Here is a 25,710-nt window from a genome sequence, read left to right as displayed (position 1 = left end):
TGAGATACTTGCCTGGTAGAGTAATCTTGGTTGTACATTCTTCCCTTTCATCACTTTAAGCATATCATGACATTCCCTTCTGGCTTGTTGGGTTTCTGCTGAGAAATCAGCTATTAACCTTATGGGAGTTCCCTTGTACATTTTTTGTCATTTTTTCCATGCTGCTTTCAATAATTTTTCTTTGCCTTTAATTTTTGCCAATTTGATTACTATGTGTCTTGGCGTGTTTCTCCTTAGGTTTACCCTGTATGGGACTCTCTGAGCTTCCTGGACTTGGGTGGCTATTTCATTTCCCATGTTAGGGAATTTTTTGACTATAATCTCTTCAAATATTTTCTCAGGTCCTTTCTCTCTCTCTTCTTCTGGGACCAGTATAATGCAAATGTTGTTTTGTTTAATGTTGTCCCAGAGGTCTCTTAGGCTGTCTTCATTTCTTTTTATTCTTTTTTCTTTATTCTGTTCCACAGCAGTGAATTCCATCATTCTGTCTTCCAGGTCACTTATCCGTTCTTCTACCTCAGTTATTCGGCTATTGATTCCTTGTAGTGTATTTTTCATTTCAGTTATTGTATTGTTCATCTCTGTTTGTTTGTTCTTTAATTCTTCTAGATCTTTGTTAAACATTTTTTTGCATCTTCTCGATCTTTGCCTACATTCTTTTTCCAAGATTCTGGATCATCTTCACTATCATTATTCTGAATTCTTTTTCTGGTAGGTTGCCTATCTCCACTTTGTTTAGTTGTTTTTCTGGAGTTTTATCTTGTTCCTTCATCTGATACATAGCCCTCTACCTTTTCATCTTGTCTATCTTTTTGTAAATGTGGTTTTTGTTCCACAGGCTGCAAAATTGTAGTTCTTCTTGCTTCTGCTGTCTGCTCTCTGTTGGATGAGGCTATCTAAGAGGCTTGTGCAAGTTTCCTAATGGGAGGACCTGATGGTTGGTAGAGCTGGCTGTTGTTCTGGTGGGAAGAGATCAGTAAAACTTTAATCCGCTTGACTGCTGATGGGTGAGGCTGGGTTCCCTCCCTGTTGGTTGTTTGGCTTGAGGCAACCCAACACTGGAGCCTACCCGTGTTCTTGGGTGGGGCTAATGGCAGATTCTGGGGTGGCTCACACAAAGGAGTACTTCCCAGAACTTCTGCTGCCAGTGTTCTTGTCCTCAAGGTGAGACAGAGTCACCCCCTGCCTGTGCAGGAGACCCTGCGACACTAGCAGGTAGGTCTGGTTCAGTCTCCTATGGGATCACTGCTCCTTCCCCTGGGTCCCGATGCACATACTACTTTGTGTGTACCCTCCAAGTGTGGAGTCTCTGTTTCCCCCAGTCCTGTCGAAGTCCTGCAATCAAATCCACTAGGCTTCAAAGTCTGATTCTCTAGGAATTCCTCTGCCCATTTCAGGAGCCCCAGGTTCAGAAGCCTGATGTACGGCTCAGAACATTACTCCAGTGGGTGGACATCTGTGGTATAAGTGTTCTCCAGTTTGTGAGTCACCCACCCAGCAGTTATGGGATTTGATTTTATTGTGATTGCACCCCTCCTACCATCCCACTGTGGCTTCTCCTTTGTGTTTGGATGTGGGGTATCTGTTTTGGTGAGTTCCAGTGTCTTCTTGTTGATGACTGTTCAGCAGTTAGTTGTGATTCCGGTATTCTCACAAGAGGGAGTGAGAGCAAGTCCTTCTACTCTGCCATCTTGAGGAAAATATATTCTTTGTTTTAAAGTATTATTTGAATCATACAAGTTTTATTTTGAATAGTGTTTTAATAGTATATGTATTTCCATTTTTTCTTTTAACCCATCTGTGTCTTTATACTTAAGATAAGTTTCTTGTAAACAGTATGTAGTTGGGTTTTTAAAAAATCCATTCTGAAAATCTGTGCCTTCTATTTGAAGTGTTTATTGTATTAAAATTTAGTATACTTATGGATCTGTTTGGGTTTAAGTCCATCACTCTGTTTTAGTTTCCTACTTGTTATTCTTTCACCCCACCTCATATTCAGGTTTTTATTTATTTTCACCAGTCATCACTCTGATACTTCCAGTTTTAGAACTATGTTTTATATGTACCAAGCTCTTGGCCCCTGTAGTTATAATGCATATCACAGAATAGTCACTGAACCACTGGGCAACTAAGCCCAGGTTCTTGGTAGGCATTTTTTCTCTTATATTTCTGTCAAAATGTAACTTGTATCTACATTTTCTTCTGTGACAATGGTCTGTTTTTATGGTCCTCTTTTACCAGTCTGGTAGATTTATACTGGACCCCTATTTTAAAAAAATATATCTTTATTGGAGTATAATTGCTTCACAATGTTGTTAGTTTCTACTGTAAAACAAACAAAGTGAATCAGCTATATGTATATATATATCCCCATATCCCCTCCCTCTTGAGCCTCCCTCCCACCCTCCCTATCTCACCCCTCTAGGTGGTCACAAAGCACCAAGCTGATCTCCCTGTGCTATGCAGCAGCTTCCCACTAGCTGTCTATTTTACATTTGGTAGTGTATATATGTCAATGCTACTCTCTCACTTTGTCCCAGCTTCCCCTTCCCCATCTGTGTCCTCAAGTCCTTTCTCCGTCTGCATCTTTATTCCTGCCCTGCCGCTAGGTTCATCAGCACTGTTTTTCAGATTCCATATTTGTGTGTTAGCATACGGTATTTCTCTTTCTGACTTATTTCACTCTGTGTGACAGACTCTATGTCTATCTACCTCATTACAAATCACTAAATGTCATTCCTTTTTATGGCAGAGTAATATTCCAATATAGATATGTGCCACATCTTCTTTACCTATTCTTCGGTCAATGGGCATTTAGGTTGCTTCTATGTCCTGACTACTGTAAATAATGCTGCAATGAACATTGTGGTACATGTATCTTTTTGAATTATGTTTTTTTCAGGGTATATGCCCAGTAGTGGGACTGCTAGGTCATATGGTAGCTCTATTTTCAGTTTTTTAAGGAACCTCCATACTCTTCTCCATAGTGGTTGTATCAATTTACATTTCCATGCACCACGCAGGAGGTTCCCTTTTATCCACACCCTTTCCAGCATTTATTGTTTGTAGATTTTTTGATGATGGCCATTTGGACCAGTGTGAGGTGATACCTGATTGTAGTTTTGATTTGCATTTTGCTGATGATTAGTGATGTTGAGCATCTTTTCATGTGTCTCTTGGCCATCTGTATGTCTTCTTTGGTGAAATGTCTATTTAGGTCTTCTCCCATTTTTGGATTGGACTTTTTTTTTTTTAATCTTTAATGGAGTATAATTGCTTTACAATGGTGTGTTAGTTTCTGCTTTATAACAAAGTGAATCAGTTATACATATACATATGTTCCCATATCTCTTCCCTCTTGTGTCTCCCTCCCTCTCACCCTCCCTATCCCACCCCTCTAGGTGGTCACAAAGCACAAAGCTGATCTCCCAGTGCCATGCGACTGTTTCCCACTAGCTACCTATTTTACGTTTGGTAATGTATACATGTCCATGACACTCTCTCACTTTGTCACAGCTTACCCTTCCCCCTCCCCATATCCTTAATTCCATTCTCTAGTAGGTCTGTGTCTTTATTCCCATCTTACCCCTAGGTTCTTCATGACTTTTTTTCCCCCTTAGATTCCATATATATGTGTTAGCATATGGTATTTGTTTTTCTCTTTCTGACTTACTTCACTCTGTATGACAGACTCTAGGTCCATCCACCTCACTACAAATAACTCAATTTCATTTCTTTTTATGGCTGAGTAATATTCCATTGTATATATGTGCACATCTTCTTTATCCATTCATCTGATGATGGACACTTACGTTGCTTCCATCTCCTGGCTATTGTAAATAGAGCTGCAATGAACATTTTGGTATATAACTCTTTTTGAATTATGGTTTTCTCAGGGTATATGCCCAGTAGTGGGATTGCTAGGTCATATGGTAGTTCTATTTGTAGTTTTTTAAGGAACTTCATACTGTTTTCCATAGTGGCTGTATCAATTTACATTCCCACCAGCAGTGCAAGAGTGTTCCCTTTTCTCCACACCCTCTCCAGCATTTATTGTTTCTAGATTTTTTGATGATGGCCATTCTGACCAGTGTGAGATGATATCTCATTGTAATGTTTTTTTTTTTTTTTTTGTGGTACGTGGGTCTCTCACTGTTGTGGTCTCTCCTGTTGTGGAGCACAAGCTCCAGATGCGCAGGCTCAGTGACCATGGCTCATGGGCCTAGCCACTCCATGGTATGTGGGATCTTCCTGGACCGGGGCATGAACCTATGTCCCCTGCATCAGCAGGCGGACTCTCAACCACTGAGCCACCAGGGAAGCCCCTCATTGGAGTTTTGATTAGCATTTCTCTAATGATTAATGATGTTGAGCATTCTTTCATGTGTTTGTTGGCAATCTGTATATCTTCTTGGAGAAATGTCTATTTAGGTCTTCTGCCCATTTTTGGATTGGGTTTTTTTTTTTTTTTTTTTTTTTGATATCGAGCTGCATGTGCTGCTTATAGATTTTGGAGATTAATCCTTTGTCAGTTGCTTTATTTGCAAATATTTTCTCCCATTCTGAGGGTTGTCTTTTCATCTTGTTTACATTTTCCTTTGCTGTGCAAAAGGTTTTAAGTTTCATTAGGTCCCATTTGTTTATTTTTGAATTTATTTCCATTACTCTAGCAGGTAGGTCAAAAAAGATCTTGCATTGATTTATGTCAAAGAGTGTTCTGCCTATGTTTTCCTCTAAGAGTTTTATAGTGTCTAACCTTACATTTAGGTCTTTAATCCATTTTGAGTTTATTTTTGTGTATAGTGTTAGGAAGTGTTGTAATTTAATTATTTTACATGTAGCTGTCCAGTTTTCCCAGCACCACTTATTGAAGAGGCTGTCTTTTCTCTATTGTATATTCTTGCCTCCTTTGTCAAAAATAAGGTGACCATATGTGTGTGGGTTTATCTCTGGGCTTTCTATCCTGTTCCATTGATCTATATTTGTGCTTTTGTGCCAGTACTGTACTGTATTGATTACTGTAGCTTTGTAGTATAGTCTGAAATCAGGGAACCTGCTTCCTCCTGCTCTGTTTTTCTTTCTCAAGATTGCTTTTGATATTTGGGGTCTTTTGTGTTTCCAAACAAATTGTAAATTTTTTTGTTCTAGTTCTGTGAAAAATGTCATTGGTCATTTGATAGGAATTGCATTGAATCTGTAGTTGCTTTGACTAGTATAGTCTTTTTCACAGTGTTGACTCTTCTAGTCCAAGAGCATAGTTTATCTTTCCATCTGTTTGTTTCATCTTTGGTTTCTTTTGTCAGTGTCTTATAGTTTTCTGCATACAGGTCTTTTGTCTCCTCAGGTCGGTTTATTCCTAGGTATTTTATTCTTTTTGTTGCAATGGTAAATTGGAGTGTTTCTTTAATTTCTCTTTCTGATTTTTCTTTGTTAGTGTATAGGAATGCAAGTGATTCCTGTGCATTAACTTTGTATCCTGCTACCTTACCAAATTCATTGATTAGCTCTAGCAGTTTTCTGATGGCATCTTTAGGATTTTCTATGTATAGTATCATGTCATCTGCAGACAGTGAAAGTTTTACTTCTACTTTTCCAATTTATATTCTTTTTCTTTTCTGACTGCCGAGACTAAAATTTCCAAAACTATGTTGAATAATAGTGGTGATAGTGGGCACCCGTGTATTGCTCCCAATCCTAGAACAAATGCTTTCTCTTTTTCACCATTGAGAATGATGTTGGCTGTGGGTTTGTCATATATGGCTTTTATTATGTTGTGGTAGGTTCCCTTTATGCCCATTTTCTGGAGGGTTTTTGTCATAAATGGGTGTTGAATTTTGTGAAAAGCTTTTTCTGCATCTGTTGAGATGATCATGTGGTTTTTGTCCTTCAGTTTGTTAATATGGTGTATCACATTGATTACTTTGCATAGTTTGATGAATCCTTGCATTCCTGGGATAAGTCCCACTTGATCATAGTGTATGACCCTTTAAATGTGTTGTTGGATTCTGTTTGCTAGTATTTTGTTGAGGATTTTTACATCTATATTCATCAGGGTTATTGGCTTGTAATTTTCTTTTTTGTGACATCTTTGTCTCGTTTTGGTGTCAGGGTGGTTGTGACCTCATAGAATGAGTATGGGAGTGTTCCTCCCTCTGCGATATTTTGGAAGAGTTTGAGAAGGGTGAGTGTTAGCTCTTCTCTAAATGTTTGATATAATTCACCAATGATGCCATCTGTCCTGGACTTTTGTTTGTTGGAAGAATTTTAGTCACAGTTTCAATTTCAGTGCTTGTGTTTGGTCTGTTCATGTTTTCTATTTCTTCCTCACTCAGTCTTGGGAGGTTGTCCTTATCTAAGAATTTGTGCATTTCTTCCATGTTGTCCATTTTATTGGCATATAGTTCCTTGTAGTAGTCTCTCATGATCCTATGTATTTCTGCAGTGTAAGTTCTTACTTCTCCTTTTTTGTTTCTAATTCTGTTTATTTGAGTCTTCTCCCTTTTTTTCTTGATTAGTCTGGCTAATGGTTTATTAATTTTTTTTTTGTCTTCTCAAAGAATGGACCTTATATTAAATAATGAATTTGGCTCTGGAACCTCACCATGTTTGGGAGTAATTTTAGTTCCAATCCCCTTCAGGAGTTAAATTTCATTGCCTACTTTCAGATGTGGAACCCAAGAAGTTGTCTTTACCTCTAACTACTGCTTTTTATTTCTGTTACCCTCCAGGTATATAAAGGTATTAATTTTGTATTTTAGAAAGGTTACATATTTATAATGTTTCTTTTTAAATTTTTTCAGCTCTTTTTGGAATATCAGTAGCAGCTGGCTGAATATGTGTATGTTTACTGCACGTGTATGTGCATGAATGTTTGCCTATGTGTATGTGTGTATGTGTGCATGTGTGTGTAAGTGTATGTAGCTCACAGAGAATTTACCATGCAATCTTGACTGGAAGTCTTGTTTCTTTATTTATAAGATAGGGATAATAATATTTCAGTTATAAGTTCATTGCAAGCTTTAAATGATGTAAGGCATGTAGCATGCTTGGCAAGATGCCTGGCATATAAAAAGATCCAGTAAATATTATGGAGCATTTTACTATGAAATAGAGTTACTCAGTTATTGTGAAATGGTAGATAAGAGCATGAGGAGATAAAAATTACATCAGATCCTGAAAAGTGCATTTGAATATGTTTTTAGACAACCTCTTTCTGAGGGTAGAAAGTGTGGTGGGGTGTTCTCGCTTTGGTCTATGAATATTTTTGGAAGAGAATTAATCTCCTGGACATCCATTAGTGAAAGGCAGTTTTGGGAGACAATTCTCCATGATATTTTGTGTTTCTACTCGTTTGCAAAGTTAGTCACTGGATGCCGTTTATTTTGATATTTTCAAGGATGTTTGTCCAGTGTCCAGTGAACAGCTCTACAAACTGCTACCTATTATCAGCTCAATTTAGACAGGAGAATTTCTGCATTCTCCTTGATTAATTTTTCATGTACTTCACCCTCAAAAGGGAGCTGTAATATTCCAGGCCCTCACAGGTCCCATCAAATGGTAGAAATAAACAGTATCCTTAGGGACTGCTCAAAGGCATATGCTACCTTGCCTGGCAGCAGAATTCTTGCCAGTATTACCCATCTAAGCACTATGGTCTCTTTTGAGCATGCCCTTCAGTGGAAGTAAAGCTTAGGGGACATCAAAATATATTATTTCCCCAAAGTAGACATCCCGTTTCCCTAAGATTTCTCTTGCTGTTCCCTTTACTTCCCCAAACTCCTATACATCTGCAGATGATCTGTAGATATAGGGTTGTAGTGGACATTGGGATTCGCTCACCAACATCCATTTCATGCTTCCTCAAAACTGTGGAACTGCCATGTGGTTTGGTTGGGATTACAGTCAGCTGCTTCTCACCTTGTAACGTTTGTCTTCTCCTAAATACACCATATACATTTCTGAGTTAGAGAAGAAGGGTAATGAATTTTCAAAACAACGTATATGTTAAAAATTTTTTTGGTAAATCTTGGGCAATGTCAAATTGCTTTTCTGCTTTAGTCACAGCTTTTCAGATCTCTTTGATTTGATCCCTCTAGAAGCTCAGAATTCTAAGAAACACTCTCCTCTTTTTAAATACATTTTATTGTGACAAAAGCTCTCAGAGCTGTCTCTTGTGTGCAGCTGTCTCCTATTTGAAACATTTGCTTGATAGTATTTTTCTACCTCTGTTTCAGCAATAATTTCATAGGAACATTAGTTGTCAATTCTCCATTCTCACTCTCTTTGACAACCCCTCCCTCCAGCATTGACTCCCTGACAGTGAGAGGTACTATGAAGAGCCACTGGCAGACAGTTGATGGATTATTTCTCTTTTGCTCTCACCTTACAATGATCAATGAACTTGTTTTCCTAGATGAAAGTGGAGCTACCTCTGCAAGCATTTATGTTGTCTTAAACACACAAATGTAGAGACTGGAATTTCCACATGGCACAGTGTTTCACATTGACTGCATCTGGGGTTTGAGAAAAATCACACATTAAAGCAATATGAAATGAGTTTTACAGAACTGGTAGGGATTTAATATTGTATAGAAAATCAAGTAGAGTAAAGTACCGAGAAATCAAAAGTAAGTAAGTGTAAGAAAAAATTATATGGTGGAATAGGGAGGATAAATGAAAATAAGAAGCAAATAAGGCCTTTTAAGAGTGATAAAAAAGGAGAAAATATCAAGATAACAACCGTGTTTTATAAACACAGATTCTTCTTAGGACCTCCAGTTGGACAGTGAGGACAGTCAGAATTCTGCTTTCCAATTATAAAATGTATTTTGCTTTTATTTCTCTAGAGCACTTTTTGTTCCTTTACAATAATATTTTAGAAACATAATATTGGAAGGAATTTACTCTTGATTTTTACCTATCTGATGAACGCCCTCAAAGATGTTAACACATTGCTGTTTTTGTTGAGCCTGAAAGTGTGTCTCTCAAAGTTGATAGGTTACACTTAGGAAACAGATGATACAAAGAAGCTGGCACACAACAGTAGAAGATAAATCAATGTAACCACTATACATTTTCTGACCCAGACACTAAATTATAACTGGTTTACTTAAGAGACAACTCTCTAGTCATTTTTATCAATTTTCTGAATGATGACACACACATAAATTGCACCTGTTCTTATTTATTGATACTGGCAGAAGAATAAATGTCAGTTTGTAAAAAAAACAAAAATGTCCAAACAAGTCCCCCCTTTCTTAAGATCTTATTACATAGTGATTACAAATGCATATTTCAAGTTTGATGACCTTGAAGGAATTCTTGGTAAGATTAACAAGGCAGAGGAAGGTTGCCAAAAAAATAGACATTATGATGAGATTTATAGGCACCTAGGGAAGAAAATTCTTGGCACTTTTAGTCAAACAGCTATACAGAACCAAGAAACAACGAAACTGTCAGTAGTAAATAGTGTGTTCAAAATTTAACATTCCAGAAAGGAGCAAAATGACCTTGTGAATGGAGGAGAAAGATTGAAGGAAAATTAAATTGTAATAGAATATGAATGGATTTTGAGAATGTTGGCTTGCAATTTCCATTCTTATCCATTATGAATTTAACATTTTATGGCAATAGAACTAATTTTATTTTTTAAAAAGATGTTTCTTCTCTTCTGAAAGTAAATATTTATTTTGTAAAATTAGAATTTAAAACACTGGTAAAATAACAATAAAGTCTGAACCTTAACAATATCTGATGATGTGGGAATCCTGAGTTAACCCTAGGGGAGAATTAACCCCTGAGAAATAGCAATAACTAGGAAGATCAGGAAGATCTGCAAGCCAGTGTAGGATAGGGCTGAAGAATAATGGAATAGGACCAGGAAAGTGACCTTGAGCGAGAGTATTCAGGTTATACTTACTTTAGAAAAGTCCATTAACATACCTGAGTCTCAGGTTCATCATGAATGAATGTGATTATTATATTGCCTTTCCCACTTGTGAGGATTATGGATAAAGTTAATTTTTAATTTCCATCAGGGACTACAGTTCATTGCTCCTAGGCCTTTTTAACCATCCCTCATATGTTGACGTTCTTTCTTTCTTATTCAGAAAAATTCTGTGACCTGTCATTATAATGACTCCCTTTCATGTGCTCTCAACTCCTTTCCTCCTTTTGCTCCTTCCAGTGTGTTTGGCAAAACCACCAGCCTGGTTAAATTTAACGCTCGACATGCTTTGCACCTGCATTCCTGAAACTGAATGTGGCTGGGAAAACACAAAACCATGAGGGGTGATTTCACTTTAACTTCATGTCCACTAATTTCAAGTAAGCTTTTAGTGTTTCTATGGTAATCATACTGGGTTTTAATTTTATTTCCAGTTAGATTTTGAAACTATGATTATGTTAATGTCACAAAATTTTAACTTCATAAAAGGAATGGTTTTTTTTTTTCATTTTTATTGTCTTTACGAGTTTCTCTATGATGGGAATTATTTGTTCTTTAATGTTTGGTAGAATTCATCTGTGAAACTGTCTGGGCTTTGTGTGTGTGTATGTGTGTGTGTGTGTGTGTGTGTGTGTATGTGTAGATTCTGAACTATCATTTTATATTTTAAAATGATTAGAGATCTTTTAAAGTTTTTTATTTCTTCTTACATTCAGTTTTATAAGTACCATTTTTCTAGGAGGTGGTGAATTTCAGTTGCATGTTCAATTTGGATAGTATAAAATTGTGCATAGTATTCTTATTTGCTTGAATACATACTCTATCTATAATATGTCCCTTTTCCCTTTCTAATATTTAATTTTACCTTCTATCCTATTTTTCATGATCAATTTTGACAGATTGAGTATTTTATGTGTCTTCAAATATTCAATAGTAACATTGGTCTCCCATGTTTCAAACAATATTTCTTTAAAACATTAATTTTTACTTTTATCTCTCTTATTTCCTTAAGTTTTTCTGTGTTTTTTTGTAACTTAAGCTTAGTGTTTTGCTGTCTAATTTTTCATTTCCATTTTCTAATAGATGTAATTAAGGTTATAATTTTTACTCTATGTACCACTTTGGCTATATACCACTATATAGGATATGTATCATATTTGGTATCATTTAATTATAAGTGTTTTCTAATTATATTGTGATTTCATCTTTAATCCCTGAGTTTTTAAGGAATGCATTAATTTCTCTCTCTATATATATTTTAAAAGTGATTTCTTTTTAAAATTAATTTCCAACTTAATTGCATCTATCAGAGAACATGGACTGTGTATATTAATTCTTTGATATATATTGAGATGAGTTTCATGGCTCAACCTGTTTCATTTTCTGAAATATTCCAGTGCTTGAGAGAAAATGAGTCCTCTCTTGGGAACAGAGTTTGGCATATTATCCATGGATCCAGTTTACTAATTGTGTTGTTTATTTTTTGTCAGCTTATTGTATCAATTACTGAGAAAATATGTAGAAATTTCCCACTTTGAAGGAGAGCTTATCAATATTTTCATGTTTTTGTGTTAACAGAGCTTTATATATTTTGAACCTATGTTTTTCAATGCATTCGTATTAATTGCACTTATTATCATTATGCCAAGTCCTCCTTGTCCTAAAGAATGTTTTCTGTTTTACAGTCCATTTTTTTCTGATTAATATAGATTTATTTTAAAAGATATTTTGCTATAATATTTTTCTATTACTTTAATTTTTTTCTGTGTATTTTAGGTTTATCTCTTATAAGGTAGACTCTAGAAATGAAACCAGTTCATTTGCCAAATGTGGATATATTTTAAAATTTATTTCTATAGTTTCATTTATGTTTTCTATTGTCCTATTTTCTCTTTTATTATTTATTTCCTTTTTTCCCAATTAATTCAGGAGTTAAAAGAATTTCACTTTTCTCATATCTAATACCTTATATTTGTCCTCTGGATCATTAAAACTCAGACTCTTCCATCCTAGATACCTGTCAATGACTTCAGGACTACTGAAGCTTTATTCTAGTTTAAACCCCTCATTCTATTTCATTTTTATTGCTTAGACATCTCTCTCTCTCCCTCTCTGTATCATCTACTTATTTTGGTGTTTGAGAATTTCCTTTATGGTTTTGCTACTTCAGCTCCATATTTATAAGTTTTTTAAAAAATCATATTTTATTCTGAATTTATAATTTTTTAGTACTGAGATTTTTTTAAGGAAATATAGTTCTCAATATTACCTCAAGTAGAAATATTTCTTAAAGAGTTAGTTTTTGTGACTGTTTTTTATACATAGCAATTATTTTTATGTTTCATCTCATGAAATAACTTTCATGTCTATCATTTGTGTTCGATTGCCTTTCTTCCCTTTTCCATGATCCTTTTGTGTGAGTTGCTAAATCCCATTATCCATCTTACTTATTACCTTTCTACAGTGATTTTTCGAATTCCTTTCTTTGTCTCTTTCAGCTTATCTTTGCTGTGTTGCCCATTTGCCTTTCCCTAAAACTCTTGTATGTAATCTCATCATGTCTCCCTCCCTCCCTCTCTCTCTCTCTTTCACTCAGTGGAATCTGCATTTTCTTTTATGTTGTTGCTGAAAAATAATTGCAGGTTGATTCTCTTTGAGTACTATCACTCTTTCCTTGGGAATCTTTTGAATCTTTTCTTTGGAACCCAAGTAGTAAGGTAAGTTTGTATTAGCCATCTTTGGCAAGTGGAGATGAAAGGATAGGAAGCTGGCAGCACAAGTCATTGCTGTAATAGGACTCTGCTTTTGTAGGCTTATATTTGTGTTTATTAATTCATTTATTTTTACCCTGCCTCTGGGCACATGCTCTGCTAAAATGCAGGATTATTCTATTCCATTGAGGGAATACATTTCATCATTGTTCTCCTAAGTCATAGTGTCTCGGCTATTTTAGAAAAATTCTGATTAGGAAATGCATTCAATATACAGACTTTCTCTTTGGTGAACATGGGAGACACTGCTAGTTACTTACTTAGTATTTGTTTAGCCATTCACTCATTAACAGAACTTTGATTCTGTTCAGAGAGGCAATAGGTCCAGATAAACGTCCTTTCTCCCAGCCTCTCTTGCAGCTAGTGGTTGCCATATGCCACATTAGGTTGAATCATATACTATATTTTTTTTATATGTAAGCATAATTGATTATGAACAATAATTATGTGACCAAACCTAATATTTTTTTATATCTGTATTGGAATATAATTGCTTTACAATGTTGTGTTAGTTTCTGCTGTACAATAAAGTGAATTAGCTATATGTATACATATATCACCATATCCCCTCCCTCTTGAGCCTCCTTCCTACCCTACCTACCCCACTCCCCTAATTCATCACAAAGCATGCAGCTGCTTCCCACTAGCCATCCATTTTACATTTGGTAGTGTATATATGTCAATGCTACTATCTCACTTTGTCCCAGCTTCCCCTTCCCACTCTGTGTTCTCAAGTCCATTCTCTACATCTGCATCTTTATTCCTGCCCTTCCACTAGGTTCATCAATACCACTTTTTTAGATTCCATGTATATGTGTTAGCATATGGTATTTGTTTTTCTCTTTCTGACTTATTTCACTCTGTATGACAGTCTCTAGGTCCATCCACCTCATGACTAACAACTCAATTTCATTCCTTTTTTATGGCTGAGTAATATTCCATTGTATATATGTGTCATATCTTCTTTATCCATTCACCTGTCGATGGACATTTAGGTTGCTTCCATGTCCTGGCTATTGTAAATAGTGCTTCAATGAACATTGTGGTACATGTATCTTTTTGAATTATTATTTTCTCAGGGTATACACCCAGTAGTGGGATTGCTGGGTCATATGGTAGTTCTATTTTTAGTTTTCTAAGGAACCTCCATACTGTTCTCCATAGTGGTTTTATCAATTTACATTCCCACCAACAGTGCAGGAGGGTTCCCTTTTAGGAGATATGTTGTGCTTGCTTGTTTTTACAACCTTCTGTCCTCTGCCATTTTCCCTCACTTATTCTTCTGTGATCTTTAACCCAATAACTGGAATTGCAGTTGCACAAAGCCTGGACTGCATACCTCTGGATGTTGTTACATTAGAAAAATTAGCTTCTGTTTAGTTAGTCTAGCCCCTCTCCTGCCCTAACCATTGCTCTAGTTGATGATGACTCATAGCTAAGAAAATGGCTCCAAATAAATGTGGCTGGTTTCCTGTCTATTGGCACTCTCCCTTACCTCTAGTCCTCAGCTCTCCAGATTGAAGGGTGGGGGGATTCATTCTTGGATTGAAATGAACTTGTGATACTATTAGAAAGGCACATGCTCAGAGAACAACAAAGAAAGACTGTTCTTTTTGTTTCTCTATCCAGACACAGGAGAGGCTTTTGCATGTAGTGATTTGTATGGAGGAAAAGACCCCCAACTACACCTGCCAATGTCCCAAACCACTGGCCACTTAAATCAGAAGATAGAAGAAATGATTCAGATTTATTTCATTTACTTCCAGAGACACTTCACTGCTGCCTTTGAGAGAAGAGCTCCTGTTGGATCCTATGAATCAATCTTAATCTGGAATATGACAGATATATTTGGGGATTAATGGGCTGTAGTATGCATGCAGCTGGCTCTGCTCTTGAATTAAGGGATAAGAGCATGGTAATAGCTACCCTTAATTAAGTTCCTACCTTGTGTCAGATACTGTGCTAAGCAACTGATATGTGTTAACTCTTTTAGTTCCTATAACAATAGCTAGGTTGTATTACTAAGAGCCTCATTCCCCAGATGAAGCAACTGAGACAGTGAGAGATTAAATAATTTGCCCAATGTCACCTGGTTAGAATAAGGCTGAGTTGGGATGGAACTTTGGCAGCTGTACTCCATAGTCTGTGCTATCATCCATGACCTCTTGACTGCTTCTTCTGACCCTTGAATAGAGTTGTCTACCTGGGATTTTGAACCACACAAGGAAAGAAGCTGTGATGAGAGAGGGAGAAGAGAAACAAAGAAAAGGAAATTAACATGAGCAGTTGGAGAGGAAAAGATATTATTGAAGAAGCTACCAGGACAAAAATACAAGAATCTCCCCACCCTGATGCTCTGATTTTATCCTAGTGTGGACTATACCCAGAAAATATTATCCACTTTTACTTCTCTGAAATTTTTCAGTTTCAGGCAGGGATGTATAACTTTTTTCTCCTACTGCCATCTTTCCATCAAAAATCTGAGACCTTTCTCTGAGGCTTGGTCCTACTTTGGTTTCTGTGAAGCAGCATGGTGTCATAGAAAGCTTGGTTCTCTGAAGTCAAACAGGCTTGGATTTGTACCCTTTTCAGCTACTTACTAAATTGTCTGATCTCTGTAAAATACTGGGTAAATTACTTAATTGCTCTCAGCCTTTGTCTCCTTCTTCATCTCCTGGGAATATTAATTGTTAGAACATGGCCTTATTCATTCAGTCAACAAATCTGTATTGATTGCCTGTTTTGTGCTGGTCACTGTAGGTAATGTTTTGTCACAAGTAGATATTAAATAATATTTTATCTTATCCTCAGTGAATTTACAATCTAGTGGCGAAGACAGATAAGTAAACAACCACCACTCCTGTGAGCAGTGCTAAGACTGGTGTGAATACAGGGTGCTGTGGTGAGGATTACAGAGCACATAGCCTGTGAAAGGCACTCAGCAAATGTAGGTGCTCCTTCATTTCTCCCATTTCCTCCCTTATTCTGCTGTCAACCCTTCTGTATACATGTATGGGTTTATTTCAGACAGCCTAGGATGTCTTTTTACCTTTAATGTGTGATGTGGCTATGAGGTGATGCTGTTTAATGATCTTTAAATGCCAAATGAGGTGATTTGTGTCATGTGCAGTTTGCACCTTGGGCACCTATTCTCATCGCTCTTCATGTGTTATTTAACACATTAACCTTAAATTTTCTCTAAAAGAAAAAAATCTGAGAAAGCTATAACAAGAAAATCTTAAAAATTTTTGGGAGTATGAAATCAAATAAGTTTGGCGTTGTTTTGCATTCTTGTTTCTTTCCTATTATACTTACAGAATTACTTACTATGGTTTTTATGGGCTGCCTCCAAGTCACCCTACTTCAAGTTTTAAATGTGAAAAATGTGGGAATTTGAGATCAGTTTATCCCAGAATTGACATTAGATTTAGACACTTCTGGATTCTTGTGTTTTTTTACCAAATCAGACTCCCCAGTATTACAGGTAAATACATATGGCCTCATGTATTTGTTCTGAATCAGTATGAAAATACATATGGCCTCATGTATTTGTTCTGAATCAGTATGAAAATAGTCTAACATCCAGGATGTTGCCCATAGAGATCAGGAAGAAGTTTTTACTTAAAAAAAATATTTTTTTCCTATCACTCTTTAGGTGTGCCTTGATTCTGCAAAACAATGAGATTGAGGGGGTATGTGGAGTGTAATAGATCTATTTTTTTCCCCACTATTTAAAAAATAATTTTTATTGGAGTAGAGTTGATTTACATTGTTGTGTTGGTTTCAGGTGTACAGCAAAGTGAATCAGTTATACATATACATATATCTACTATTTTTCAGATTCTTACCCCATATAGTTCATTATAGAGCATTGAGTAGAGTTCCCTGTGCTATAAAGTATGTCCTTATTAGTTATCTATTTTATGTATAGTGGTGTGTATATGTCAATCCTGATCTCTCAATTTATCCCTCCCACTCTTCCCCTCGGTAACCATAAGTTTGTTTTCTACATCTGTGACTCTATTTCTGTTTTGCAAATAAGTTCATTTGTACCATTGTTTTAGATTCCACATATGAGTGATATCATATGATATTTGTTTTACTCTGTCTGACAGAGGTGACAGTATGACAATCTCTAGGTCCATCCATGTTGCTGCAAATGGCATTATTTCATTCTTTTTTAATGGCTGAGTAATATTCCATAGTATACCTGTACCACATCTTCTTTATCCACTCCTCTGTCTATGGACATTTAGGTTGTTTCCATGCCTTGGCTATTGTAAATAGTGCTGCATTGAACATTGTGGTGCATGTATCTTTTCAAATTATGTCTTTCTCCAGATATATGCTCTGGAGTAGGATTGCTGGATCATACGGTAGTTCTATATTTAGTTTTTTAATGAAACTCCATAATGGTTGTACCAATTTACATTCCCACCAACAGTGTAGGAGGGTTTCCTTTTCTTCACACCCTCTCCAGCATTTATTTTTTTGATGTTGGTCATTCTGACTGGTGTGAGGTGATACCTCATTGTAGTTCTGATTTGCATTTCTCTAATAATTAGATATGTTGAGCATCATTTTATGTGCTTTTGGGCCATCTGTATGTCTTCTTTGGAGAAATGTCTATTTAGATTAGTGTTTATGAAGGGGGAGAGCTACATTCTTTTAGCTTAGAAAATAAAAGGAGGTGAATATTATAGGAAAAATTAAGTGTATAGGTGGACTAGGGGAGGATGAAGGAAATGTTGAGGGCCACATTAATTTGTAAATGACTTCATCCAAAATGATCTGTAGACTGTTTAGCAGGGTGACTGCAAAACTTCTTACTTCCAAATTGACAAATACTACTTCAGATCAGTTTATATTAGTAGTTATCTTTAAAAATATTAGTTATAGAAGCATTTTATAGGAGAACATCTACATTTACCTGCTACCAACACTGAAACCATGAGAGACGATATTCATAACATTTTTCCTTGAAAACCAGTAGTAGCTCAGAATATAGAAACCCATAAAGTGGTGTGATTGGGGGTCAATGCTAGGGAGATGGGGAGGAAGGGTCTGCAATGGGTCTTCCAAACTCACTATGCAAAATACACAGCTTCTTGTTACTTGGGAATATTTCACCATAATCAGAATAATTTAATCTTGAATTTTCAATACTGATAGCCTATCTAGAATATGGCATAGCAATGGCACAAGCTATTTCCACAGTTCAGTTTTTAAAATATCTTTAAGCAAATATCCTACTAATACTCTGTAGATCAGTGATAGCATAGTCAAAGAATTTCACTCTGCAATAAAACCTTTATCAAAATTTAATTACCATGAAAGCAGAAAGGCAGGGGGAGTTGGGACCTTTACCTTAAATCATTATTAAAACCCATGTGAGGTTACCTACAAAATATTTAGGATTTTATTTAATTAAACACAAGACAAAAAACAAAGCTAATAAATGGCAAAGTTCATTATGCAACTTCTAATTAATATAACACTCTAATGATTGCTCAGAAAACTAAGGAAGATTTAAATATATAGAAATACATATATGTAATGTATACATGTCTGCATTATTCTGTTTTCTCGTATAAGATATGTACATATAATTGTGTGTGTTTGTGTGTGTGTGTATTTGTGTGACACATTATGTTATTTTCATGGCCAGATTCATTCCTACAGAAATAGAAATGCTTTTTCAGTGAAGATTACATCCTACTTCTTTGATGTGGCTTATGAAATTTCATATTCTGCTCTTCTGTGAATTCCATTTTGTGCTTTAGAGTCCAAAAAGAGGAATAAAATAAAAAAGTATTAAGCCTCCTTGTTTGACTTAGAAAATTGCAGAGTGATATTCCCAGCACTCAATCCCATAAAGTATGACTTATTTTGTGAGCAAAGATGTCCAAATAACTTAAATGTAACCTCTGAATTTCCATGGAAAATTGTAAAGCCTGACTTGATGTCTCATTCTATCTTCCACTGCACATGCTTGATAGTGAAGATGAAGTAAACTAACAAATATTAGCCCAGAAGATGCACAAAATAAAGCAAAGGGGTTGAATGTTCTGAGACTGAACACTGAACACTGAACATATAACTACATCAGGTACAAGGAGGATGAGCTGGAGACTAAGGATCATTAAGAATCCTGGTGCTTTCTCCACCTGTCTCCAACAACCTCTCCAAGAGAAGGATATTGCAGGCTCTCTGCTGTTCAGAATGTTTTAAAACCATTTACAAGGGTGTGAAGTGACCTTTGTTTTTCCTAAATAGACTATAGATCTCATCATTTATAGTGCTGAAAATAGAAGCTTGAGTACAAGTATAGATGTAGACTCAATGAAGTTAAATTGAATAAACTTAGAATGCAAATACATAAAGCCTTAAAGAAAAATTCATAGTAACACACAGATGTTGGGGAGTACTAATCATGTACAATTCAAATGTTACTCTCAGCTATTAATATCCTTTGCATGTTAGCTCAGTGTTTCTTACACTTATATAATGGACAGACTTCCCTTAAACAAAAGTAAATTTTAGAGTACCCTCAGTGTTGACAAATAATATTTATTTTGGTGTTATTTAATTATGCATATATAGAAAATAGCTATAAACTCATACCTATGGGGATTTCCTGGTGGCACAGTGGTTGAGAGTCCACCTGCCGATGCAGGGGACATGGGTTCTTGCTCCAGTTGGGGAAGATCCCACATGCTATGGAGAAGCTAGGCCCGTGAGCCATGGCTGCTGAGCCTGCGCGTCCGGAGCCTGTGCTCCGCAATGGGAGAGGCCACAACAGTGAGAGGCCTGCGTACAGCAAAAAAAAAAAAAAAAGACATACCTATGGCTCATATTTAATTTTGAAAATCAAAAGTATAACAAATTAAATAAAATACAACTACTGAATAATAAAATTTAGAGAAGACCTTCAAGATTGCAGAGGAGTAAGACATGGAGATCATCTTTCTCCCAACAAATACATCAAAAATACATCTACATGTGGAACAACTCCTATAGAACACCTACTGAATGCTGGCAGAATACTTCAGACCTCCCAAAAGGCAAGAAACTCCCTGCATACCTGGGTAGGGCAAAAGAGAAAAGGAAAAACAGAGACAAAAGAATAGGGACAGGACCTGCACATCTGGGAGGGAGCTGTGAAGGAGGAAAAGTTTCCACACACTAGGAAGCCCCTTCACTGACAGAGATGGGGGCTGGATGCGGGGGGGGAAGCTTCAGAGCCATGGAAGACAGCACTGCAACAGGGGTGCAGAGGGCAAAGTGGAGAAATTCCGACACAGAGGGTCAGTGCCGACCAGCACTCACCAGCCTGATAGTCTTGTCTACTCACCTGCTGGGGCGGGTAGTGACTGGGAGCTGAGGCTCAGGCTTTTAAGGTCAGATCCCAGGGAGAGGACTGGGGTAGGCTGCTTGAACACAGCCTGAAGAGAGCTAGTGCACTATAGCTAGCCTGAAGGTAGTCGGGGAAAAAGTCTGGAACTGCCTAAGAAGCAAGAGACCATTGTTTCAGGGTGTGCGAGGAGAGGGGATTCAGAGCACTGTCTACACAAGTTGAACAGATGGGAGTGAGCTACAGCTATCAGCACAGACACCAGAGATGGGAATGAAATGCTAAGGCTGCTGCTGCAGCCACCAAGAAGCCTGTGTGCAAGCACAGGTCACTCTCCACACCTCCCCTCCTGGGAGCCTGTGCAGCCACCACTGCCAGGGTCCTGTGATCCAGGGACAACTTCTTTGGGAGAACACACAGCATGCCTCAGGCTGTTGCAATGTCATGCTGGCTTCTGCCGCCACAGGCTCAAAATGCATTCCATACCCCTCCATCCCCCCAACCCCTGGCCTGCATGAGCCAGAGGCCACTAATCAGCTGCTATTTTAACTCCATCCTCTCGGGATGGGGAAGAGATGCCCTCAGGTGGCCTATACACAGAGGCAGGGCCAAATCCAAAGGTGAACCCCAGAGGCTGTGCAAACAAAGAATAGAAAGGGAAATTTCTCCCAGCAGCTTCATGAACAGCGGATTAAAAATCCACAAACAACTTGATGTACGCTGCATCTGTGGAATACCTGAATAGAAAAAGAATCATCCCAAAATTGAGACAGTGGACTTTGGGAGCAACTGCAGACTTCAGGTTTGCTTTTGGCATCTAATTTGTTTCTGGTTTTATGTTTATCTTAGTTTAGTATTTAGAGCTTATTATCATTGGTAGATTTCTTTACTGATTTGGTTATTCTCTTCCTATTTTTTTATATGTATATATTTCTTTTCCTTTTTCTCTTTATGTGAGGGTGTAACTGTATGCTTCTTTCTGTGATTTTGTCTGTTGTTTTTACCATTTGTCCTAGGATTCTCTCAGTTTTTTTTTTTATGTATAGTTTTGAGCACTTGTTACCATTGTTGGGTTTGTTTATTGGTTTGGTTGCCCTCTTCTTTCTTTCCTTCTTTCTTTTATTAAACAATTATTTTTATTTTAATAAGTTCTTTATATTATTTTATTTTAACTTTTTAATTTTATTTTACTCTTTCTTTTTTCCTCCTTTTTCTTCTGAGCTGGGTGGCTAACAGGGTCTTGCTACCCCAGCCAGGTAGCAGACCTGAGACTCTTAGGTGGGACAACTGAGTTCAGGACATTGGTCCACCAGAGACCTGCTGGCCCCATATAATATGAAATGATGAAAGCTCTCCCAGAGATCTCCATTTCAAAGCTAAGACCCAGCTCCACTCAAAAACCAGCAAGCTCCAGTGCTGGAAACCCCATGCCAAACAACCAGCAAGACAGGAACACAATCCCACCCATTAGCAGAGAGGCTGCCAAAAATCATAAGGTCACAGACAACCCAACACACACCACCACATGTGGTCTTGTACACCAGAAAGACAAGAGCAAGCCTCATCCACCTGAACACAGGCACCAGTCCCCTCCACCAGGAAGCCTAAACAACCAAGTGAACCAACCTTACCCACTGGGGGCAGACACCAAAACCAGTGGGAACTACAAACCTGAACCTGCAAAAAGGAGAGTCCAAACACAGTAAGTTAAGCAAAATGAGAAGACAGAGAAATACACAGCAGACGAAGGAACAAGGTAAAAACTTACCAGATGAAACAAATGATGAGGAAATAGGCAGTCTGATGGAAAAATAATTCAGAGAAATGATAGTAGAGATGATCCAAAATCTTGCAAATAGAAAATACAAGAAACATTTAAAAAATACATAGAAGAACTAAAGAGGAAACAAATAATGATGAACAACACAATAAATGAAATTAAAAATTCTCTCAAAAGAATCAATAGCAGAATAACTGAGGCAGAAGAATGGGTAAGTGAACTACAAGATAAAAAGTGGAAATAACTACCACATGGCAGAATAAAGATAAAAGAATGAAAAGAATTGAGGACAGTCTCAGAGACCTCTGGGATAACATTGAAAACACCAACATTCGAATTATAGGGGTCCCAGAAAAGACAAGAAAAAGAAAGGGACTGAGAAAATATTTGAAGAAATTATAGTGGAAAACTTCCTTAATATGAGAAAGCAAATGGTTAATCAAGTCCAGGAAGCACAGAGAGTCCCATACAGGATAAATCCAAGGAGAAACAGGCCAAGACATATTAATCAAACTATCAAAAGCTAAATATAAAGAAAATATATTAAAAGAAGTAAGGGAAAAACAACAAATAACATCCAAGGGAATCCCCATAAGGTTAACAGCTGATCTTTCAGCAGAAACTCTGCAAGCCGGAAGGGAGGGGCAGGACATAATTAAAGTGATGAAGGAGAAAAACCTACAACCAAGATTACTCTACCCAACATGGATTTAATTCAGATTTGATGGCAAAATTAAAACCTTTATAGACAAACAAAAGTTAAGAGAATCCAGCACCACCAAACCAGCTTTACAACAAATGCTAAAGGAACTTCTCTAGGCAGGAAACACAAGGGAAGGAAAAGACCTACAATAACAAACCCAAAACAATTATGAAAATGGTAATAAGAACATACATATCGATAATTACCTTAAATGTAAATGGATTAAATGCTCCCATCAAAAGACATAGACTGGCTGAATGGATACAAAAGCAAGACCCATATATATGCTGTCTACAAGAGACCCACTTCAGACCTAGGGACACATACAGACTGAAAGTGAGGGGATGGAAAAAGATATTCCATGAAAATGGAAACCAAAAGAAAGCTGGAGTAGCAATTCTCATATCAGGCAAAATAGACTTTTAAATAAAGACTATTAGAAGACACAAAGAAGGACACTACATAATGATCAAGGGATCCATCCAAGAAGAAGATATAACAATTGTAAATATTTATGCGCCCAATATAGGAACACCTCAGTACATAAGGCAAATGCTAACAGCCATAAAAGGGGAAATCGACAGTAACACAATCGTAGTAGGGGACTTTAACACTTCACTTTCACCAATGGACAGATCAACCAAAATGAAAATAAATAAGGCAAGACAAGCTTTAAATGATACATTAAACAAGATGGGCTTAATTGATATTTATAGGACAGTCCATCCAAAAAAACAGAATAAGCTTTCTTCTCAAGTGCTCATGGAGTATTCTCCAGGATAGATCATATCTTATGTCACAAATCAAGCCTTGGTAAATATAACAAAACTGAAATTATATCAAATATCTTTTCCACCAAGGACACTATGAGACTAGATGTCAATTACAGGGAAATATCTGTAAAAAATACAAACACATGGAGGCTAAACAATACACTATTAAATAACCAGGAGATCACTAAAGAAATCAAAGAGGAAATCAAAAAACACCTAGAAACAAATCAAAATGAAAACACGACCACCCAAAAGCTATGGGTTGCAGCAAAAGCAGTTCTAAGAAGGAAGTTGATAGAAATACAATCCTACTTCAAGGAACACCTCAAATAAACAACCTAACCTTACACCTAAACCAATTAGAGAAAGAAGAACAAAGAAACCCCAAAGTTAGTAGAAGGAAGGAAATCATAAAGATCAGATCAGAAATAAATGAAAAAGGAATGAAGGAAATGATAGTAAAGATCAATAAAACTAAAAGTTGGTTCTTTGAGAAGGTAAACAAACTTGATAAACAATTAGCAAGACTCATCAAGAAAAAAAGGGAGAGACTCAAATCAATAGAATTAGAAATGAAAAAGGAGAAGTAACAACTGACACTGCAGAAATACAAAGGATCATGAGACATTACAAGAAGCAACTCTATGCCAATAAAATGGGCAACCTGGAAGAAATGGACAAATCCTTAGAAAAGCACAACATTGCAAGACTGAACCAGGTAGAAACAGAAAATATAAACAGACCAATCACAAGCACTGAAATTGAAACTGTGATTAAAAATCTTCCAACAGACAAAAGCCCAGAACCAGATGGCTTCACAGGCACATTCTTTCAAACCTTTAGAGAAGAGGTAGCACCTATCCTTCTCAAACTCTCCAAAATATAGCAGAGGGAGGAACACCCCCAAATCATTCTATGAGGCCACCATCACCCTGATACCAAAACCAAAGATGTCACAAAGAAAGAAAACCACAGGCCAATACAGATGTAGAACATAGATGTAAAAATCCTCAACAAAATACTAGCAAACAGAATCCAGCAGCCCATTAAAAGGATCATACACCACAATCAAGTGGTATTTATCCCAGGAATGCAAGGATTCTTCCATATATGCAAATCATTCCATGTGATACACCATATTAACACACTGAAGGATAAAAACCATTTGATCATCTCAATAGATGCAGAAATAGCTTTTGACAAAATTCAACACCCATCAATGATAAAAACCCTCCAGAAAGTAGGCATAGAGGGAACTTTCCTCAACATAATAAAGGTCATATATAACAAACCCACAGCCAACATCGTTCCCAATGGTGAAAAACTGAAACCATTTCCACTAAGATCAGGAATAAGATCAGGTTGCCCACTCTCACCACTATTATTCAACATAATTTTGGAATTTTTAGCCATAGCAATCAGAGAAGAAAAAGAAATAAAAGGAATCCAAATCGGAAAAGAAGAAGTAAAGCTGTCGCTGTTTGCAGATGACGTGATACTATACATAGAGAATCCTAAAAATGCTACCAGAAAACTACTAGAGCTAATCAATGAATTTGGTAAAGTATTACGATACAAAATTAATGCACAGTAATCTCTTTCATTCCTATAAACTAGTGATGAAAAATATGAAAGAGAATTTCAGGAAACACTCTCATTTACCATTGCAGCAAAAAGAATAAAATACCTAGGAATAAACCTACATAAGGAGACAAAAGTACTGTATGTAAAAAACTATAAGACACTGATGAAAGAAATTAAATATGATACAAATGGATGGAGAGATATACCATGTTCTTCAACTGGAAGAATCAACATTGTGAAAGTGACTATTACCCAAAGCAATCTACAGATTCAATGCAATCCCTAACAAATTACCAATGACATTTTTTACAGAGCTAGAAGAAGAAAACCTTAAAATTAGTATGGAGACACAAAAGACCCCGAATAGCCATAGCAATCTTGAGGGAAAAAAACAGAGCCAGAGGAATCTGACTCCCTGACTTCAGACTATACTACAAAGCTACAGTAATCAAGACAATATGGTATTGGCACAAAAACAGAAATACAGATCAATGGAACAGGATAGGAAGCCCAGAGATAAACCAATGCACCTATGGTCAACTAACCTATGACAAAAGAGTCAGGATATACAATGGAGAAAAGACAGTCTCTTCAATAAGTGGTGCTGGGAAAAGTGGACAGCTGCATGTAAAAAATGAAATTAGAACACTCCCTAACACCATACACAAAAATAAACTCAAATGGTTTAGAGACCTAAATGTAAGACCGGACCCTATAAACTTTAGAGGAAAACATACGAAGAACACTCTTTGACATAAATCATAGCAAGACCTTTTTTGATCCATCTCCTTGAGTAATG

This window comes from Delphinus delphis, chromosome 8 (genome assembly GCF_949987515.2).
Source record: "Delphinus delphis chromosome 8, mDelDel1.2, whole genome shotgun sequence".
In the NCBI taxonomy this organism is placed as follows: domain Eukaryota; kingdom Metazoa; phylum Chordata; class Mammalia; order Artiodactyla; family Delphinidae; genus Delphinus; species Delphinus delphis.
The sequence above is the reverse complement of the archived record's forward strand: the minus strand, read 5'-3'. Positions refer to the sequence as shown.